At 40.6% G+C, this 23,308-nt stretch overlaps 1 pseudogene; it reads left to right on the top strand.

The window, feature by feature from the left end:
- LOC136306520 (mitochondrial fission regulator 2-like) overlaps positions 1-23,308 on the top strand; it is a 30,506-nt pseudogene that overhangs the window by 5,468 nt on the left and 1,730 nt on the right.

The following is a 23,308-nucleotide window of genomic DNA, read 5'->3' as shown; positions in this document are numbered from 1 at the left end:
CTCAGATCACCATGAAAAAATAACTGACATGCTAAGAGAACAACTGCAAAGCTGAGAAAGCTTGGAATCTCTGTGTACCCTTTGTGACCTGGCCTCATCCCATCCATCTCTAACATTCCCGGCTCCAGCATCCTGTGCCTTCCGCAGCGCCTTGTGTGCCACTCCTCAAACTTGCCATGTTTCCATACCTCTAGGACCTCACACATGCTCTCCTCTCTGTAGGAAATGGCCCTTTCACCTCTTCTGTCTTCGATATGTGCTCTCAATCACCTGTATGTGCAATTATAACAGCACCTGTCCAACTGTATTGCATTTGCTTGCTAGCATGTTTGTTTTCACATTAGACAGGGAGCTTCTTGAGAGCAAGGACAGAGCTTGCTCACCTTGGCATAGCTAGCATTTGTTGAGAATTCTTCTCGCTGGCTGCTGCCTTTACCCTATCCTCCACAGACAGCCCTACTATCCCTAACCTCAGCTGCATCATCTGTACTGCAAGAACAGAGCCAACCTTGGGTCGATGGCCCTTCTTCCCCCTAAAATTTTGCTTAGGATACTCTGGCTCCTTTCAGGAAGTGTATGGACTGGGGCTGCCCTAAGGTTCCAGAGTGGAGAATCAGGCCAGACACACCTGGTTTTAAGCAACAGAGATTCCAGATTCCTAAAGAAAAGAAGAAAGGTTTTCTTGTTTGTTTGATTTTGGCTTGTTTTGGTTATTTCGGTTGTTTGTTTGGAATGATAGTCTTATTGCTAGTTCTTATCTTAGGTCAGGAACAGCATCAGTGCCAGGATTCTGGGGAACTGGGCTTCCTAGAGCCTGGGACCCCACTCAGAAGCTCAGGGCTTGCTCTGAATCCAAACAACACCAGTTCCTAGGTCATGATGAACCTCATCCAAGGGTCTATTTTCAGTGTGACAAGGTTTTTTTTCTGCCTCCTTTTAACCCCTTTCTTCTGTGCTCATATTATCAACTAACCGCCTTTCTCTTTTTAGCTGTGGTTCAAAGTCCAAAGAGAGGGAATCTGATTGGTTCGTCTGACTGGTGACATCTTTGTTTGAACAGAGATTTTGCAGAACCTATAATCCGGTTGTACTTGGGTCAAGTGTCTGCTTCCTCTCAAGTCCGCTGGGTTTAGGACAAGAAGCTCAACGGGCACCAGCACGATGATTCAGCTGGAAGGAAGTGAAATAGTAGCTGTGAGCACAGCAAGTAGCCTGGGAATGTGCTCCTATGGGCCGTGTGTTCTTTCCAGTCATGTAGCGCTAACTAGCCGTCTTCTCAACAACACTGCCTGTTTTCTTTCAGGATTCTTACTAATCATTCTGAAATTGTCACTTGTGGTTTGTGCTCTGATAATGCTCAGACATCCAGTCAGGGAGCCATCAGTAGCAAGTGCATTATTCAACATCTAACATTGTAATAAGGGGACTCTTTCTGTTTCCTTGAGCAAATCTCTTTCTCCTTTGGGGCTCACTTGCATTATCTGTGAAGCTGAGCATTAATGTGCCTCACCCTCCCAAAGAGAGGTCAGAGCCCAGTTCACTGAAGATCCTCTCTCACACCAAGAGTACAGGATTCTACAGTGATTGAGAGATCAGAGCTTCCAGGTCACAGAAACAGCATCAATGTGCCTTACCCTCCCAAAGAGAGGTCAGAGCCCAGTTCACTGAAGATCCTCTCTCACACCAAGAGTACAGGATTCCACAGTGATTGAGAGATCAGAGCTTCCAGGTCACAGAAACAGCATCCATGTGCAGGACAAATGAATCAATGAGATGGAAAAAGAACTTTTTTTTTAAATTAATTTTGTTGTGTGACAGAGATAGAGACAGAGAGAGGGACAGATAGGGACAGACAGGAAGGAGGAAAGATAAGAAGCATCGATTCTTTGTGTGGTACCTTAGTTTTTCATAGATTGCTTTCTCATATGTGCCTTGACCAGGAGGTTACAGCAGACCGAGTAACCCCTTGCTCAAGCCAGAGACCTTGGGCTCAAGCTGGTGAGCCTTGCTCAAACCAGATGAGCCCACACTCAAGCTGGTGACCTCAGAGTTTCGAACCTGGGTCCTCCATGTTCCAGTCCAATGCTCTATCCACTGTGCCACTGCCTGGTCAGGCAAAAAGGAACTTCTTAATTTGAGCAATGGAACTCATTAAAGAAAGAAAACCTTTTTAATTGGTATATCCAAATAATTGAGGACTCTGTTCTTTTTTTTGGCCTAAATTGATAGGTATTTTGCATGAGTGTAGGCTGAGCCTGAATCTTCAATGAGACCCTCTGGGATTCAGGCACATTTCCAAGGCTGACTTTTAGCCTGAATACTGACTGTTTCCCTACCTCTCCCATGAGACTGTGGTATAAACCACACATGGTCTCTGTCACTTCATTCTTTGGTGCTTTGGATTGTTTAATTCACAAATTTCACTTTCTTCTGAACCATTATCACCTAGACCTTTAACTTCTCCCCTTTGCAGCTTTTAAGTGCTGTCCCAACTAGTTCTTCTGTTTAAATAAATGTAAGGTATTATTCTGAAAATAAATCACCTTCCTTAGACCCTATGTAATCCTTTAGCTCTCTTTCTGTCCCTTGCGCCCAAGCTTCAGGAAAGAGTGGTCTGTGCCTAGGTCTTCATTTACCCAACCTACCATCTTCTACCTAAGACAAGATGGCTTCTTCCCCCAGCACATCCCTCACCTTCCTTCAGTCAGGGTTAGTAGGAGTCTCCTGACCTCCACGTAGAATACACCGTCTGGAGGTCTGACATGTCTAACCATGTCCATAGCCTTTGATCTCAACCTCATCTTCCTCCTTCCTATCTGATATCAGTGGTTCTCAAACTTCCCTGGGAGGACTTGTTGGAAGATTGTTGATCTCTACCTCAGAGTTCCTGAGTTTGTAGATATGGTTTGGGGCTCTAGAATATACCTCTTAAAAAAGTTTGATGACAAAGTGGCTGGTCTTCGAGCCACACGTTGAGAAACATTACTAGGGAGAATTTTGCTTTTCCCACCTTTACTCACCCTCAGACATTTGGCAATGACTGGAAACATTTTTAGTTGTTACAAATTGGGAAGTAGGGAGTTGTGGTACTGAAACCTAGTGGGTAATGAACTAGGATGATGCTAAACATCCTAAAATGTATGGGACAATCACACCCACCCCCCAAAAGAATCATCTGGCCAAAAATATCAATAGTGCCAAGGGACCCTTGAGAAAGCCTGCTCTGGCAGATCTCTCTTTGGCTGGCTAGTCTCTGATCACTGCCTCTACTTAGCCAGTTGCTCCGTAGTGCCCTTTAGTGCTACCTCCTATATCTGTCTTGTCTGTCTTTATCTCTTTATCTCTTTGTTTCTGCAGTCTCTTATTTCAGACTTTATCATCTGCTATATGGATTACTTATGGCAGTAGCTTTTTAAGTGGACTTTTTGAAAATAAGGGCATTGTTCCCAAATTGGCATGACTGTCGAGCATATGGCCTTTCCAGGTAAAAGCTATCAATGCTTTCCCTCCTCACGCAGTGCCTCTACGAGAAGACTCAGACCCGTGGAACCCACGAGGACTCCTGTGATGGACTCCTGCCAGCCTCACCAGTCTGCCCTACTGCCTCTCCCCACACCCCGTGCTTCTGCCCTGCTAAACGCCACCGCCCCAAGGTGCCACCCGCTGCCCCATCTCCAGGCACACAGTCTGTTTCCTCGCTCTCTGCTAGGCTAATCTTTTCCAACCTTAAACTTAGCTTAAGTGCCGCCTCCTCCAAAGAGCCTTCTCTGACTTAAGAGTTATATCTGTACTCGTCTATCCTAATATTGGTCACACAGAAGGGCAGGAGAGCATAGTGACTCTGAACTGAGCAGCACTATGACTCTGGACCGAAGTTCCAGAATCAGAGTCCCAGTTCTGGTGTTTACTACCTGTGTCGCCTTAAACAATCTACTTTACTGTCTTAGTCTCAGTTTCCTATATGTAGATGGAGTTAATATGTTTCCTACCTTATTAGGATCAAGTGAGTTACTGTACGTGTAAAACACTTAGAACGGGTTCAGCTACTGCTGAACTGTTTCATAACATTGGCCATTGTTATTAGTATTTACTTGTCTATTTACCTCATTGGGTTATAAACTTGGTGAGGACAGCAATATGTGTTTGATTTGAGCCTTTGTACCTCAAATAAGGATAATAGTGTCCACCATCTTCTCTGTCATCACAATGTAAAGCTATCATGAGATAATAAATTTATGGAAAGTTTAGACAATCATAAAATATAAAATATTTATTTTTCTAACTCACCTTTTTTGTTGTTGTCAATGATGCTAAAACAAGAGGCATTAGTCTGACCTATAATTAGGTTCTTTGTAGGAAAATTAGAGAAAACATTTAATGAGAAATAAATTTGCTGAGGCTGGGAGAAGCTAGAGGGAAAATTTCATCTTACAGGATTATGCTGGCTAGTGATCAGCATTTTCCAAGGAATGATTCAAATAATACTTGTTCCAGGTGATAATATTTTGAGAGTGGGGAGTGAATCTATAGTCAAATAAATTTGAGAAATACTGAATTAAGCAAATCTAGGCAAGTTTCTTTGTGGTTGGACTTTTCAGAGTCTTTATAAGCTAGTATCCACCATGATCCTTAAGAGAGGATCTCAGATGCATCTAGGGGACAGAACTTCTCAAAGTTATTTGACTGCAGAACTGTTTTCCATCAGGTATCTTGTGATCCAACAGTTTCATGGTACATACATTGGAAACACAGAGTGGAAAACACTGGTCCAGTCCACCTGTTTTACATAAGATGTTGCAGGTAAGGTACAGAAAAATTAAATAATTTGCCCAAAATAACACCATCAATAGGAGATTCTGGCTACTAGACCAGGGTTTTTTGAACAACTATACTTAAGCCATCTTCCTCTAAACCTCGTTAAAGTAGAGGCTTGAGTCCTCTGATTTTGTTTCAAAGTGATTTTTAACTTCAGATTTTAGAATCTCAAGAAATTTCAAAGCAAAGTTTCTGAAGAAAATAAAAGTTAATTTTATCTTTCTTCCAGTCAGATAGAATGATGACCTCCTAACTTCTCTGAAGTTCTTTTTTTTTTTTTGTTAACTTTTTAAGAGTTTATTTAAGCCAAACTGTCAACAATCACTGGGAAGCAAAGTCTCAACAGATTGAGAAAGTGCTCCAGAAAATGGCGGTTTCACCATTGACTTTATACATCAGAATCAGGCCTCGAAATTGTCCAGGTCCTGAGGGAGAAGGTGGGAGATGAAGAAATAAACACAGAAAGAAAAAGGATAGGATCAGGAGGCCTCCTGTAGGCTGATGGCATACAAGGAAAAGGGGCAAAACCCCCTTCCCAGCTTTGTTATATAGTGCAGAGAACAAATCCATTTGTAAAACAAGGAAGTTTCTGCTACAAAATCACGTATCTAAGGTATAAACTTCTCTGAAGTTCTAAGTCGAGCCTATTGCTCCAGGCCTCTTCTTTCAGTTCCCACATAAAAGAGGGCTCAGTTAACACTTGTTGAGCATTGAGAGTTCCATAATTTCTCCTGTCCATGGGGGATCATCTCCCTCTCTCACAACATGCTTCCAGCACTATTCAATGGAAGTTTTCATAATCTCCCTTATCACTATTTACATATATTCTCTTTCTAGCACTAGATTATAAAATCCTGTAAGACCCTGATTTATTGATGTCACCCCATTAAAATTAATAAAAACTTATGTAAAAAAATTCTGTAAGAAGGGTCTATGTCAAATTCATTCCTATAAATTGATATCAAAACCTGATCCCAGGGAAAGAGCTACTATAATCATTTATACCTTAATGTAAATCAATGTGCATTGTTTTTTGTGTTATATAAACCCAGGCAGATTAGGTTTATGCTATAGTAACAAATAGCACCCAAATCTCAGTAATATAACTCAATAAAAGTTCTCACACATGTTACATACAGATCTGATATGGGCCAGCAGAGGACATTGCTCCATTTTAGTCACTCAAGGCTCATGGAAGTTTGACCAGTGACCTCATTAGTAGTCACAAGTAACCAAAAGAATGTGGTAGTCTCACACTGTGTATGTCATGCTTCATAAGTGACATAAGCTACTTCTGCTCAAAGCCCATTGGTTAGAACTAGTTTTGTGGTCCTTCCCAACTGCGAAGGGCAGATAAATCTAAGCATCTCATGTGACTAGAAGGAAAGGAAGGAAAGCCAGGTGTAGGTAAGCCCCAGAAATCTCTACTACACTATGAATTTATAAAAATTAAGCTTTATTCCTAATAGGACAAAAGGCAATTATCTTTAATAGATGCTTAACACAATTTTTGATTGATGAGTAAGTCAAAAGTGAGTGGTATTTCAGAGAACAAGGAGAGTTGAATGAATAAAGCATTAAATTAGAATCCTAAACCAATTTTGTTCCTATTCTCTGACCTTGAGCAAGTTTGATCACCACTCTGAGCTTCAGTTTTTTTCATCTGTAAAATAAGAAACTAGATGATATTACTCCTAAAGTCTCTTTTTGCTCAAATCTTCTAATATTCTATGGTGGAGAAGGGGGCATTCATCCCAGGAATTGCTCTCTTTTTCTCTATAAAAGAGATCTTGTTAATAAAGGCCTCCCATTCTCTGCAGAATTATCCCTTTAATACCAGCTGGTGTTTTGTCATAAATAAACAGAGAAATCTTAGAGGAGAGAATAGTGAGGAAAGAAAGGATCCGGAAATAGCCTTTTCTTTCAAGCTGGAGTCAAGCAAGAGCCTTGAGCAGCCTGGAGATGTCCACTCTGCTTTTGGGAGATGCCAAAATTGTCTCTGGAATCAAAGAGGATTTAAAAGGGAGCACAAAAATTCTCTAATGTTCTCTAAGTTGCTCCCTGGCCCAGGCCCAGGAAACGTTATTGTAACTGAGACGTTGGGACATTTGGCAGTATTATGTTCTTGTTTGGCCCAGTACATCTCTTTATTTATTAAAGTCTCTGGGCTCTTCAGGCCATGGTTTACTGTATTAATTTATGTAGTTTGCCTCCCTAGAGAGAAGACCAACTTGAATACCTCCAGCTTTAGTATGACCCAGTTTGCCACTGAGATCTTAACTCTGAAGACTTTCTTCCCTTGTCTTTCTTGTTAAGTCTATAAAATGTATTATATTTGGTGCCCAATACATTTGGCAGAAGGTCAAGATTCAATACCTTCCTTTTCAAATGCCACACTCTTCCTTTACTCTGAAAAATTGGACTCACAGTTTAATTCAACCAGTTGTAAGTTAATTCATGAAGTCAAATACTATTTGAGTTCTAATTATATGCAAGTCATATACTAGCATGAATGAAATAAGACCCAGTTTTTGTCTTCAAGGAGATAGGGACATACTGGGGAGACAGAATGGAAACAAAGTTCTCCAGAAGAGTGTGGCGGGTGCAGAGCTGGAGGTGAGTAGTAAGAAGGACGTGAAGTACAGAGAGGCATCCTGCTGAGAGGTACGGGTGGGTGCAGAGCTGGAGGTGAGTAGTAAGAGGGCTGTGCAGTACGGAGAGGCATCCTGCTGAGAGGTACGGGCAGGTGCAGAGCTGGAGGTGAGTAGTAAGAGGGATGTGCAGTATGGAGAGGCATCCTGCCTGGAGGTACGGGCGGGGCGGGGTTGGATTTCCGGAGAATGATGCCTGGTTGGAGCCCTAAGAGATGGAGAAGAGTTTTCCAAGTGTAGAGGAGTGTGTGTCCTAGCCTGGGTCAAGGCATGATGAAGTAAAATGACACTTCATTCTTGGGGAACTTAAATCATTTCAGCTACTCAAGCAAAGAATGAGGGAGAAGAGGTATGGAGGTGAGAAAAGGGCCAGCTCATGGAAAACTTTGGTTTTTTAAATAATTTGAAAAATATTAGGAACTCTATAAGTCAGGGACAAGGACAAATTTTCCAAGAGGGCTTTGTAATTATTGGCTGCATAAAATCAACCTTTGGTTCTTAAAAATGTTTGGTCATGGCTGATTAAATGAGCCTCATTCTCAAATATGACATTCCAGGTAAAACCATGGTTGCATAACTAATGTTCCCAATTATGTAATGCTAACCAGAAAGTCTGATCATTTTAAAACTTATTCAGATCACTATATTGCCAATGGAAGAGAATACTTAATATTTCCCAAATTCTATAGAGGGTTCAGATATAGAGAAAAAAATGTGTCATGTTTATAGAAGCATAATTTATTAAATTGTTATGAGTTCTAGGAAACTTAGAGAAAAGATACCTTGAAGGGTTCCTTATATCTAGAAAATAGAGTATTAGAATATCAACAATATTCTTAACACAAGCCACAATCATCCTTCATCATTCAGCCCTTGTAATTAACTCTTGTCCTGCACCATCCTGTGTTAGCAATCTCATGAACACATCTGTTTTTTTTAACTATTGTCCTGGAAATCCTGACTAGGTCCTCCTGTCTCTAAGTTATTTAAGTAAGGCCTTCAGAAGCCTATGCCCAAAGTACCTGGCAAAGTCCCCTTCTATAGGACCCCAAGACAGTCCTTTATTGGACAGTGGTACAGGCAAGACTTCTTAGGAAGGCATCAGAATAAAACAACACTCATGTGTAGATGACTAAAGACCTGGGGGAGGAGCTGGGAGCAAGGGCGTAATAAAGGACAAATAAATGGTGATGGAAAATGATTTGACTTTGGGTGATGGGAAAATAACACAATCAACAGTCCAAGTGTTATAGAGATGTTCACCTGAAACCTATGTACTCTTATTGATCAATGTCACCCCATTAAATTTAATTTCAAAAAATAGAAAGGACTCAAACAGTTGTGGTTAATTTGTTACTGATCATTTCCAAAACTGAAAGATCTGATAAAACTTTATTACAACAATAATGTAGCTGACAGGAAATGTGGATGTTTATATGGTGTGCAAAACAAAATAAAGTCAACCCAAAACAAGTTTTATAGTATTCATAAACATAATGATTAATCCTATTTTTCAAGAACGAATAGTGCACCCAATTTTTAAAAATAGATGAACATAATCTCTACAGAGAAAAATATCTTCAGATATAACATACAATGATCCAAGACAATATGCCATGAATATTAAGCACATAGTTGGAATAAACCAGAAACAGCTCCAGACCATCAAGTCGAGAGGTTCAGAATGTGTGCAGTAAGTCCTAAACACCTGCATCTTAATAAAACTTCATGGGTAAGTCATGCAAATCCTCACCTGAAAACTGCTAGCCTGGATGCTAGATTAAAATTAAAGAAGTGAAGTTGTGATCAATTTAACCGTTTAAAAAAATGAGTAAAATTATGACTAATCACACTATACTGTTGTTATCTAATATCCAGCAAAGCAGCGCCAGGAGTCTGATGAATAGAAGCACATCACAGTGAGGATGCTGACAATTCTCCAGGAACTTCCTAGGCAGCACATCATTTCAAAATACTTATATTAATAACATTTGCCCATACAAATCTAACCCGAGGAAGGTTAAGTATCTTTTCTGATTTGACAATGTTTTTCATGCAACTCATCAATAAGTAATATGTCAAATAAACCTAATTGTTTTCAGCACTTCTCTTTTTACAAGGTGAAAGGACAAATTGCTTGTGATTTTCTGGGGACCCCCTGGGAAATCTTCAAGACAGTCTTAAAAGATAGTTAGGAATCAATTTAGGAAAGAAAACTATCAAAAGTTGTCAGGGGATCTGAACGCTAGTTAAGATAGGATCATGAGTTACTGAGAATAACACTTGGCGATCAATTTAATTAAAGTGACGATAACAGATTTTAAAAGTAAACACAGAAGGTAGCATGATGGTAAAGAACCTTAATTTCTTTTCAAAAGCAAGACTTTGTTCTCTTAAATAATCAAAAACATGACAAAGTCAACATAAAGCACAGGAAATTATTCTTGTAATACAAAGAAACTTTGTTATCTAGGCAGATTACACACAAGGTAAGAATCACCTTTTACAACCTCAAGAGCAGACCAATGATCTCAGATTTTTTTTGTCATTTTAATTGAGAGAAGCCAAATTCTAGTTTTGCACCAGTATGACAATTGACACCTTTGATTTTTTTTAAGTTCATTTAAAAATCAAAAACCTCAGTCAGATTTGAACACAGCAAGTAAAATTCCTTTTCTTTAAACTTTCTACAACTTTTTATATCATTTTATCCAGATTTTTGTCATAAACTGCCATTTTACTTACAAAACTTCTCTTTTTTTAAACAATAGCACATTCCCCTTAGTATAATCTCTCGAAGTGGCAAAAATGAACAAAGTTATTAACAGACCCAAATAAATAATTATACAAGAACTTTAAGAGTATTCAGTTTAATTAAAAAAAAAAGTATTCAGTTTAAGTAAGTGCTTAATTATCACTGAGACTCTGAGAATGGAGCTCTTTTAAAAGATTTCTATGGCCTGACCTGCGGTGTTGCAATGGATAAAACATAAACCTGGAACGCTGAGGTCACTGGTTCAAAACCCTGGGCTTGCCTGATCAAGGCACATATGAGAAGCAACTGCTATGAATTGATGCTTCCTGCTTCTCCCTCATCTTTCTCTCTCTCTCTCTCTCTCTTCATCTCTACAAAAATCAATAAATAAAATATAAAAAAATAGATTTTTATGATCTATTTTGGTAACACCACCTGCATGTAAGAATATATTTTTAACTAACAGAGAAATAAACATACAAATACAGATAGAGAACTTATAAGTTTCAATTTTAAAATTATAGTCATGAGTCAAGGATAAACACAGAAATACCAAACTCATTGTTTCATATCAAAGACCTGCTCTCTTTTCATTGTGCACAAATTTTTACTTGACTTGAGCTTAAAATAGACAAATTGACAAACCAACAGATAAGAATAACAAGCCAGATTATCTATCATCTCCCACCCAGCAAAGACAAGACCTTTATAAACCATCAATCCACTTACAGAGATCACAAGTAGACCATAAAACCAAAAGCTCACTCTAGAAAGCAACAAGTACTCAAAAAAATAAAAAATAAAAAAATTATGAAAAGAAAACAAATAAACCAAAGTCATGTTCTTACCATACTATCAATGGAGAAGAGTCTGGAACATAAGACCACAAGGAAGTCTCACTATTGAGTTCCCTGGATGCCAGTCAAGAAGGGGGCTAAGTGTTACATAGAGCATTAACAAGTGGACCTCGAATAGTCCCTTGTAGAAGTGGCTCAATGCCACCAGTCTGGTTGGAAGTTGCAGAGTGGGTAAGGTCTTGAGTAGATGTAACTATATAACTGCATAGCCATACAGGATAGGGTGACTAAAGTCAATTGATCAAATAAAATAGTGAGGATTTAGAGATTGGGGTGTAGGTAATGTGCTGGTGTGCCAGCCCCTGCCAAGGACCCCTGACTCAATTTAGCTCAATGCTTAAAAGGAACTAGTTTATAGCTACAGAAGCAAGTGGAAAATTTTTACAAGCCTCAGCAGTTAGGCTCAGATCTAATCTTGCTAACAGAGGCAGGATGCGTTCTTTGTGCTTCAGCCTTGCAGATATTGCAGGAAGGCAGTTTATTATCTTTAGAACAATTTGTACTTTAGCAAGATATTGTGCAAACATGCTGAAGCAACTGTAACCTTGTGGTTTTCGCCCTTAAATACCTCTCTCCCTCCGAGCTCAGGACTGTTTGTTGCTTCCCAGCGGATAGTTGCCAGCCGGCTAATAAAGGCTCTTTAAATTCCTAATCAATTTGGGCTCTGGTTCCATTCCTACGGGTTGCACCACAACAAGTCAAGTCTGACCAATACCATCCTTACTGTGTGGGAGTGGGCAGGAAACAAGCCTAAGGACTTTTGCAGTGGTTTGCACTATATGCTCCAGGAAGGTTCCTTTTACATTGGTATCTACCCAGTAGCCCCTCAGTGAAAGTGGGGAACCCAGTAGAATGAGCAGGGAGAGATATTGAGGGCCAAAATATGTCTGAGGCTTGGGATGCACAGGAAGTTGTAAAACAAAATGTTGAGTATGTTTGTCAAACTGTACAATGTGTCATCAAAATATGGGGACTTCAAAGAGGAGCAGCACCTCAGCTTCCTCATAAGGACAGACACACAGAAGTAGAGATTGTTCCAAAACCTTCACTAGCAATGCACAACTTGATTTGTTTCTAATTCTCAGCCCAGGTGAGCTGGTGAATTATTCTAGAGCATACGGCTTCTCAAATATGTAGCTGTGTAAATGCCTTCTGGCTCCAAACAAGGGCCACCAGCATGGTTCAAAGCCAATTCTGTCCTCTACCTCACCCAAGAATGGTACTGCTGGGGCATATGACATGGTTTGAGAGAAGAAAGGCAGGGACCATTATCTATTGAAGTAATACAAGCAAAATACCCATTCTTTTTTTTTTTTTAAAGTTTGCCAACGATCATTTTTTTTTATTTATTCATTTTTAGAGAGGAGAGAGAGAGACAGAGAGAAAGGGGGAGGAGCTGGAAGCATCAACTCCCATATGTGCCTTGACCAGGCAAGCCCAGGGTTTTGAACCAGCGACCTCAGCATTTCCAGGTCGATGCTTTATCCACTGTGCCACCACAGGTCAGGCAACCCATTCTTTTAACAATTGACATCAATGCAATTTGTAGCCTGAAACATCAGTATGAAATATCCACATATACCTTATCCCTCCACTCTGGCAGCTGGATAAGGGACAGAGAAAGATGGAGAAACCTGAACAATTATGGCAGAAACACCCATTGGGTGGTGTCACGATTTGCTTTGCTGCAGGGTCAAGCCTTGCTTCAGGGGCAGAAATGTTTCTCACACATAGAACTGCTGGAAGTTGAAGTTTATTCAATCACCAAGAGCCATGGCTTTCAGACCGTTGACCATGACCCAGTGTGAACAATGTGCTTGCTGTTGTGACACAGTGCACACATCCATAACTGAGGCAAGGCTTTCCGTGCTGTAAATACTCCCAGCGTGTCTTCTTACTAGCCATCAGCCTGACGTCACGGAACCACCGAACAAGAGTGGAGAAGAGGTGCCCAGACTGGTGCCACACACATACACAACAGCAGCAGCGTCATCAGTCCAGACTGCAGAACTGGCGTGGCAATGCTTTGGGAAACCCTTTTATAATTTGAAAATTTGTAAAATACCACCAACAAAAAAGGAGTCAGTATGCAATAGCTGAAAGCATTGTTTCCAGAATGTTCAGCGCTTCTGTAAACCTCTTTCAGCAAACACCCCTTTTATAGTTTAGTCTCCTACTGGGGATTTTCTGAGACAGGTGGTCCCTCTCATTTGAATCACTGGCCTCTCTAATTTTATTCTGGCCACTCTTTGCTTTGGCCCAGATGAAATTTTTCTTGGAAGCAGTTTTTACAAAGCACTAAAAAATTAGGTTTGCTATACTATAAAATGAACAGTGTGTGTGTGTTATAATTTATATGACTCTAGGTATTCAAAACAATTGGATGGACATTGATAGTTTTCTCTTAGGCCTTCAATTTATTGTGCAAATAAAAGAATTATACTGCTGAATAACAAACCACCCCAAACAAGTCACTGGCATTCAATAATAAGCATTTGTTTCTCATATTTGAGAGTTAGCTGTGAAGACACTGCTCTTAACTGGGCTTAATCTTTTGTTTGTGGAGCTACTGGGCTGGGGTGGGGCAGCCCTGCTCCTCGGAACCCTGGTCCACCTCAAGGGCCATTGGGCTAGCCTCATAAAAGCATTCCCTCTCTTGGCAAAGGACAGGAGAAGCTTTGATGTTGGGATGGATGTGAAACTTCAGGGGCCAGAAGGCAGACTGTGGTAAACTGAGTAAGGATCCTCCGAAATGTTCCCAGTCTAATCACTGGGACCTGGGATGCTACCTTATCTAGCAAAAGGGGCTTTGCACCTGTGGTTGTGAGAGGTACTTAAATGGGGAGATTATCCTGTATTATATAGGTGGGCCCTAACTGTAATCACAAGGATCCTTATAAGACAGAGGTACCAACAGGTCAAAGCAAGGAGAGGGTGACGTGATGATAGAAGCAAAGATTGGAGAGATGAGACCAGGCACACGGGTGGGGCGCCACAGCCTCCAAACGCCGTCAGAGCAAGGAGCAGGCGCTGCCCTTGACCCTCCGGAAGGAACAGCTCTCCTGATGCCTTGATTGTAGACCCTGGAAATTCATTTTGGACTTCTGACCTCTAGAAAAGTAAGATGATAAATTTGTGTTATTTTAAGACATTAAGTTTGTAGCAATTTGTTACAGCAATAGTTGGAAACTAACATCAGACCAGTAATACAATCTCATGTAGGAATAAACCTGGCTTCCATCATTGCAGGAATCAGAGGAGGACAAAAACGCCCAGACAACCTGATGAAGGAAGTAGGATTCATTTCGCCGGTGGAGCAGCGTGACCCTCAAAAGAGGCAACCAAACACATGCTCCCCGAAGTTAGATTTCTTACATCTTCTATACCTTTTACAGAACGCAGGTTTTCATGCAAGGGGCTCGTGATCCCTTTGTCTACTCTAGAGGTACATACATCACTCTCATGACTTCAAGATGGAGGGGTGGGTTACGAGGATAAGTGTTGCAATTTTTAATTAAGGTATGTAAACATTATCTCTTAAAGGCTTTAAGAAAAGAAAAGGGGAAGAGGTATTCAGATAAGTTCTATCTTCTTTGGTCTGTGTAGCAAGTGGCCCCAGGCAGCCTTTCAGAGAACTACACAGGAAGTAGTTCATCTATAACTGGCTGACTCAGTTGCCCCTGCAGGCTCCCTTCACTTGCATTCTTCTTGTTTCTTCCTTCTCAGTGAAGGGGGAGGGGCTGCCCCTCCTTCCTCACCATTTTTTTTTACATATAATGTCATTTAAGTATTATATGTTTTAAATGTGTGCTACTATTATTATTTTTTTTTAATTTTATTTATTGATTTTAGAGAGAGACAGACAGAAATGTGGGAGGAGGAGCAGGAAGCATCAAGTCATAGTTGCTTCTCATATGTGCCTTGACTGGGCAAGCCTGGGGCTTTGAACTGGCAACCTCAGCGTTCCAGGTCGACACATTATCTACTGCTCCACCATAGGCCATGCTGTGTGCTATTATTTTTTTAAGGTATGCTGTTTGTGAATATTTGACGTTCTCAGATGTGATTTGACCTCATATGCGACCAACTTGTCTTTCAAACGAAAGCATCTTTGCTTTAAAAGATGAAAGTCAATGCCCTGGCGGGAGAGCTCAGTTGGTTAGAGCATTGTCCTGATATGCAAAGATTGCTGGTTCCATTTCTGGTCAGGACACATACAGGAACAGATCAATGTTTTTGTCTGTCTGTCTCTCTCTCTCTCTCTCTCAAATTAATAAATAAATTTAAAAAGAAAAGATGAAAGTCAGTAATTAGATCTGAAATACTGAAATGTCCATGATAGGCAACTGTGAACACAGTTTTAAAAATTAAAAATAAAAATTATATATGATAAAATAACAATTATTAATGTAGGAGAGTTGGGAGTCTCCAGAAGGAATTTTGCAGTTACAGTTTTGCCCCTCGTCCCTTCGTGGTTTTACTTGTTAGAAGCCAGGAAGTAAGTGCACGTTATAGAGACAGAAACAATGGGGCCTGAGAAAGGGGACAAGCAAGGAACCTGTGGAGCAGGATGCCCTAGAGCAGCGGTGTGGGCTGATCAGAGTAGGCAGAGGGAAGAAGGAGAATGTTTTTATAAATTGCTGTAAGTTATATAAATGTATTTGGATCTTCTTTAAAGTTTTCAGGAAATGCAGAGTAAAGATATAAGTGAATTGGGGATTTCTTCTGCAGTACATATCTGTGATGTTATTTTGAATCTTTTCTCAAGAGCTATTTATCATCCAGGAATGCTTTAGTTTGCAGGTGTTAGAAAAGTGCACCAATAATACCTTAACAAGTAGGGATTTGTTTCCCTACTATAACAAGATACTTGGAGATACATAGTTGTGAGAATGGTTCCTCAAGGACCCAGGCTCTTTTTGTCTTATGCTGGGCTTGGGAGTGGCTTTTAAGCTTAGGCTCATATCTTGTTTGAATGATGGTTGCCACTTTGCCAGGCACCATGACCTCATTCAAAAGCAGGAAGGACAGGGGTGGCTAAGGTAAGAACCTAGCTCCTCTTACATTCCTATTAAAAGGAAACAAATTATCTTTTCCAGAATCCCTCATCAGACTGTCCCTGTGATCTCGTTGGCCAGAACAGGCTCACATGCTGTTCCATGCCTCAGTACTTGTAGAGTGGAGGTAGAGAAAGCAAGACTCTGGCTTTCTAGACTCTGTAGTTGAATGTAGCAAAGAGGATGAGACTGGGAATGGCTTTTGGATGGCCATCCAATGGTGTTTGCTGTAAGTATCCAGTCTCCCTTTTATTCAAGGGGCTCCAGGTTGGTAGGCAGCAGATTTGAGAGTTGAGTGAGGGCTACATCTCTTTGTCCTGAGATCTAGTCTTCAGAGAAAAGCAACTCCAGAACTCTTCAAAAATGCTGGCAAACGCCCTGGCCGGTTGGCTCAGCGGTAGAGCATCGGCCTGGTATGCGGGGGACCCGGGTTCGATTCCCAGCCAGGGCACATAGGAGAAGCGCCCATTTGCTTCTCCACCCCCACCCCCTCCTTCCTCTCTGTCTCTCTCTTCCCCTCCTGCAGCCGAGGCTCCATTGGAGCAAGGATGGCCCGGGCGCTGGGGATGGCTCCTTGGCCTCTGCCCCAGACGCTAGAGTGGCTCTGGTCGCAGCAGAGCGACGCCCTGGAGGGGCAGAGCATCGCCCCCTGGTGGGCAGAGCGTCGCCCCTGGTGGGCGTGCCGGGTGGATCCCGGTCGGGCGCATGCGGGAGTCTGTCTGACTGTCTCTCCCCGTTTCCAGCTTCAGAGAAGTACAAGGGGAAAAAAAAAAAAAAAATGCTGGCATTCTGACCCGTGGTGGTTCAGTGTATAAAGCGTTAACCTGGAATGCTGCTGAGGTTGCCATTTTGAAACCCTGCACTTGCCCGGTCATGGCATATACGAGATACTACTAATTGATGCTTACTGCTCCTTCCCACCTCCTCTCTCCTCTCTCCCTAAAATCAATAAATAAAATCTTCTTTAAAATGCTGGCATACCCCTCACCAGTGGACTTCTCAGTGCTGGGCCCCCTTGGGGAATTTGGTATTGGAATGGATAAGTAGGTGTACATGATAAATACATTGAATTTTCCTAAATTATTAGATTCCTTCCTCTACACAATAAAAAGGTATTTCTGGAATCTCACCTTTATAAGAACTTCAGTAGAGGCCTCAAAGGCTGACTCTAGATCCAGGCAGATCTGACTCTAGATCTGATTTGAATCTGAGCTCTTCCACTTATTGTATAAGCTGCTTATGGGAAGTTGTTGAGCCTCTGTGTGCCTCAGTTTCCTCTTTTATGGGTGGAGGTGATAATATGTATCTCAAAGTGTATTCTTAGAATTAAATAAGTCAAAATATAAAGGTATTTTAAACAGTGCTTGGCACCTACTAAGGGTTTCATGAGTATCAGCTAACATTGTTATTTACGCTGGCCCCAGCGTTCAGTAGCCAACTGAGCAGGTGATTAATACTGCATCTAGGATTTTGGTGACTTGCCTCTATATCGATAAATTCAGCCTGATGTAAAGCTATGTTCTTCCTTCTTTGGTCTAGAATTCTGAGAATCCCTTGCCGTGTATATTTCCCATATTTTTGCTTTTACAAATTAGCAGAAACTCACAACTCCTGTGATGGGTAAGACTTCTTCAGGGTTGGTCTTTTCAATTGGCCTCCTGAGGTGTGTTCGGAACCTCGGCATTGCCTTCATTTGGAGAGGGAAGCCAACACAAGGCTCAAGGGGTGAGGAGTACATTAAGTCAGTTGATTTGTTCATGTCTCTCCATTCAGTCTTCAGGGTCCTATTCTGTTCTAATCAATGCCCTTGGTTTCAAATAAGAGAAAGCTTAAGCTGTGAATTTAAGTAATTTGGCAACCCACAAGGTCAAACTTTTTTTTAGTTCTTACCTATTTTAGCCCCCAGCTGCTAGAAAAAGGAATTGTGTTGTTATTGTCAGTGTTTGTCTATTTTACAAATCAGAAAATCCTTGTTATGCATGTGCCTTTGTGAATAAACTTCATGACCTGAGAACTTGGGAATTTGAGCTAAAATATTAGGAGTTAGAGATCATTATTCTCTTTTTTTAAGCTGTCCATCTCCATAAAACAAAACAAACAAAGAAACAAAAACACCTTGTGCCTATAATCCTTTTGTCCCTAAGCTGCTACTTGGTCTCCCCAAAGCTTGATTTGAATGGATACTTTATTTTAGGTGAATACAGATGATAATGTAATGTTTTGCTACTGTATGCCACTGGCCACCTGCATCAAAACCCTTTAAACCAGTTTGATTTTCAACCCCCAGTCTTAATCAGATTAGATAACCCATCCCTGATTTCTTCTTCTGTTTCCTTGAGAGTTTGTGCCTCTTGATTCTAATGTTTCAGACAGCCAACTTAACTACAAGTGACTTACTCTGACTGACTTAAGGAGAATAGGAATTTATTTAAAGGAAAGATAGTGTCAAGCTCAGAGGCATAGGCATCTAAGAAACAACTTCTAAAATCATGTCATAGAACTGGTAAGGTGAAGACACTGCTGCCCCTCCCCCTGTACACTAGACCTCTCAGCTTAAGTTATCAAATACCATGGTGTCAGTCACTGGGTACCACTGCTCCAGTGCTGACCTAAAACCTTGATCACCCACCTTTACCATTAGAGGTTCACCTTCACCAGAATTACATTCTAAGTCTTCAGCCACAAAAGATTTCAAGTCCTGGGCAGGAAGAAACCATTCATTTGTTTATTTCACAGAGACCTGCTCCAAGACTGAATCACCTGGGTCCCAGCTTTGTAAAACATATATACACAACTGTTACTTTGTTGCTAATAATTTTCCTACAATATGAATGTGTCAAAACATGTGATTTATGCATAGTACCTTAAATATCCTCTTTAGTTTTTAGTGTACTCTTCAGACTAGTTCTTGCCCTGACCTTGATTTCTTCTGGGTTTCCTGGGGGTAGGCTTCATAGCATAGTAGAGAGATTTTAGGCTCCAGAGTCAGGAAAACTTTGGAGTCAGTCCCGACTCTGGCCCTAAATAACAGGGCTCACCAGTGGGCATATTACCTAACTTTTAAAAGCCTTGGCTTATGCTTCTTTAAAAATGGGTATAGTAAAATCTGCTTCATGAATTGTGATGAGGATGAGTATAAATCACATAGAGCTTAGGAGGAGATGCTGAGAAACAATGGATTTGATTGTGTGGACAGAGTTGTGTTTTTGAAGTTTGTTCACAAAGGATGGAAATACTGAAAACGTGAATTACTGGTTACCAGGTAAGCCTGACCTAGCTGCCAGGACTTTCACTATTAAAGTCTCACTGTGTTATTTTCTTACACTCTTAAGTTTGTAGCCATTTCTCTCTTGAGAGGACATGATGAAATATACAACGCCATCCTAGTAAGCATCTTTGTTTATAAGCAGTGTCCTTTAGCAATTATTACTATAAATTAAAATCTAACTCTGCAGGTTGGGTGGGACACGTGAGGAGGAAGCCACTTCACTGGTGGAGTTACCCTGGCTGAGCAAGGGGCTCCAGGGCCCCGACCCGAGGAGGGCGGTGGGGGTCATCACCACCTGTGGCCTGCAAGATGAGCTGTGAGTTGCACAGGTGGGCGCAAGTCTGAGCATTTCTGAACCAGGGAGAAGGCACATCGTGCTTCTTCCACTGACGAGTCCAAGGCAGGGTTCCTCAGCAGACCGCAGCTTGACTTTCCCGTGACTGCCAGGAGGGTCAGCTTTGGAGGAAGGTATCAAGAAACTGATGTTCCCTTGAATTTGCTTCTGCGTTTTCTTCACCAGTGTTTCTTACTTTGAATAACTTAAGAGAGTTGCTGGAGTTTTGATGTTCCCATGAGCCAGGTTTTGCAGATTTGGGGGAAATATAGGTTATGGGTCAGCTCAGAGTATTGTTTGTATTTTGGGGGAAATTCTTCCTTTAAAGCCTTGTCCCGGGCCTGATTTTGAGTTGCTCCTAGTCTTGAACTCTGTAGACCCCAGTAACTGTGTATTTGTAGTTCTGTCTTTCGCTGATATTTTGTGTGCGGCAAATGATAAAGGAGCCAGCTGTCTCAGATTTTGAAATGCTGTATGAAAAATCAGGAAGCTGAGAAAAGTGAGTTTTTCCATACTTTACAATTAGTTTGGGATCTACTGTCACCTGCTTTAAAACATTTAAAGGAAAGAAAGAAAGAAAGAAAGAAAGAAAGAAAGAAAGAAAGAAAGAAAGAAAAAAATAGCCTGTAAAAGAAGCTGCAATTTAAAAACTAGCTGCCCTTGGCAATAGACTAACTTTTCTTCACTCTCAGATTGCTGCAATTGTACAAATGCAGGAACTAAAACACAAGACAATTCTGGCTCCTATGACTCGAATGATGGGCCTGGTGGTTTGGGACCAGTGCCATCATCAGGGACTCCTCAACTGAGTATCAAACCAGATCCATTTTCAAGTTCAGTGCTTCCCTGCCATCTCCGCCCCTAGTTTCCTTCTCTACAGCCCCACGTTCTCCTCTTGTACAGCCAGGACTTAATAGTGTCAGAGACTTGGATAATTCAGCAACTGAAATGAAAAAGAAAACAACAACAAGAAGCAAAAAACAGCACTCAGGTGCTAGTAAGACTGATTAAAAACAAAGATGTTCTAAACATGTTGAATGTTTTAAAGGATATGAATAAGATTGAGGCTATTGTTGAATAGTCACCTGGAGGCAGACCCATTCATAAAGGCACTTAAGCAAAAGTTTACCTTCCAAGATGATTCCTTTGAGAAAGAAAATAGGTTGTATGAGTCTTCTCCATTTCTTAGTCCAGAAACTTCAAAGATTGGACACCAAATTTCACAGTCAGAAGGACACTGAACTAAAGAAAGACTGACAAACACAAAAGGTGTTGTGGCCAAGGTGTGAACAACACAAGCTGTGTTTGCACTTAGAAGATTGCAGAAAATGTCAGCATGTGTTTCCCCACATTAATGTTTTCTCTTTTAAATTTTATTTATTCACTTTAGAGAGAGGAGAGAGACACAGAAAGAGAGAGATGAGGCGGGGGATGAGGAGCAGGAAGCATCAGCTCCTATATGAGCCTTGACCAGGCAAGCCCAGGGTTTTGAACGGGCAAACTCAGCGTTCCAGGTTGACACTTCATCCGTTGCATCACCACACGTCAGGCACATGTGAATGTTTTGTTAATGAAATTAAATGAAAAATAAATAAATAAATAAATAATAAAAAATAAAGAATTAAATGAAGTCTGTACACCAAGATGTACTAGTGCAGAGGCCTGAAAAGTCTTGATTCTTAATAATACCTGTCTCTGTACCTACATAAATTTATTGACCAGCATCACCCCAATAAATTTAACTTTAAAAAAAAGAATACCTGCCTGACCAGGCGGTGGCGCAGTGGGTAGAGCATCGGACTGGGATGCGGAAGATGCAGGTTCGAGACCCCGAGGTCGCCAGCTTGTGCGAGGGCTCATCTGGTTTGAGCAAAAAGCTCACCAGCTTGAGCCCAACGTCGCTGGCTCAAGCAAGCAGTTACTTGGTCTGCTGAAGGCCCGCGGTCAAGGCACATGAAAAAAAAAAAAAGAAAAAAGAATACCTGTCTCTGGTTTTAAAAGATCCAGCCATTAACTAGTTACTGATGATAGTTAGGTGTATTAATTTTTTTCATGTATGTTAATTTTTAATTGTAATTTTATTTTTTAAAAAGATTTTATTTACTGATGAGAGAGAGAGAGAGAGAGAGAGAGAGAGAGAGAGAGAGAGAGAGAAAGGGGGCAGGGAGGAGTGGGAAGCATCAACTCATAGTTGCTTCCTATCTGTGTTTTGACCAGGAAAGCCTGGGGTTTCAAACCGCATTCCAGGTCGACTGTTTATCTACTGCACCACCACAGGTCTGGCTATTTTTAATTTACTGATTTTAGAGAGAGAAGAAGGGAGAAAGGTCAATTTGTTTTTCTACTTATTTATGCATTCATTGATTGATTCTTATATGTGCCCTGGCCGGGAATGGGACCTGCAACCCTGGCGTATTGGGATGATGCTTTAACAAAATGAACTGCTGGTCCAGGGCTGCCAATGTTATTAAAGGCTGAATAAACACTTTGAATGATTTTCTTAAGAACTAAATAGTAAATGACTTAATGTTTCTCATAAAGAACAGTAGGATCTCACTGTAAGGTAACAGAAACCATTGTAGAAATTAAGGTAAACTAAGTCTGTTGTACTACTCAGCCACTGGTAGTGTGTTTGAGTTTTTTAAGAACAATTCATTAAAAGCAGTTATGACACCCTAATTTAAGAGCATTTGAATATTTTAAAAATTGGTAGTGATCTCATTAACTTGACCTCCAGTACCTTGAAGATATTCAAACAATATAATTCTTTCATTAAGATAGTCATAGCTTGAATGACATATGACATAAATTTTTCTTGAAGTTGATAAAGAATTATTCTTAGAAACTGATGTAATAAATACTGGTATTTAAAGAACAGTCGTAATCAGTTTTGCTGTACTTGCTACATAAACATGTATGCCTATCATTCTTATGTTCCTATTTCAGTCACTGTTTCTTTGTAAATGGAATGAAAATGTGCCTTTGCAACTTGAAAAAATTTTAATTCTCTAAGAAAAACAATTGAGATAGTATTAATGTACTTCAAAGGCACTGTAAGTATATTATTTATACAAATAAATAGTATATCTAATACAAACACATTTGTATTATATGAATTACATATAATGTGTGCACATATGAATATTCTATCCTTGTACTTTCTCTATATACACATACACACTTGTTAAAAGAACCCTGAAATAATAACCATCTGTAATGTCCTCTAGAACAGTGGGTCTTAGAAGTATAAATGATTGATATCTTTCATAAATCTCTAGGCAACCAGGTGGTACAATTATTAACTATCCGCGGGAGCTTGGCTTCAAAGCAAATCAATTAGGATTAGAATCTGCACCATCCATGTCCAAAGCACAGAAAGTCCTGACCACCAGATGTCACCATTCTTCTATTTCCCTCCCAGTGCCAGGATAGTTTTAGATGTTATTTCTTCCAAGGGACTGAGGGAAATACATGCCTTCCAATATTCCTGGGATTTCACCTAAAGGTCTTTCTAAGAGGAGTCATCCTGCCCATGCAGATTTCCTGGACAGTTTCCGACAGCTGGGGATCC

This window comes from Saccopteryx bilineata, chromosome 5 (assembly GCF_036850765.1).
Source record: "Saccopteryx bilineata isolate mSacBil1 chromosome 5, mSacBil1_pri_phased_curated, whole genome shotgun sequence".
Lineage (NCBI taxonomy): Eukaryota > Metazoa > Chordata > Mammalia > Chiroptera > Emballonuridae > Saccopteryx > Saccopteryx bilineata.
Note: the sequence above shows the minus strand (reverse complement) of the source record. Positions and strands in the feature narration are given on the sequence as shown.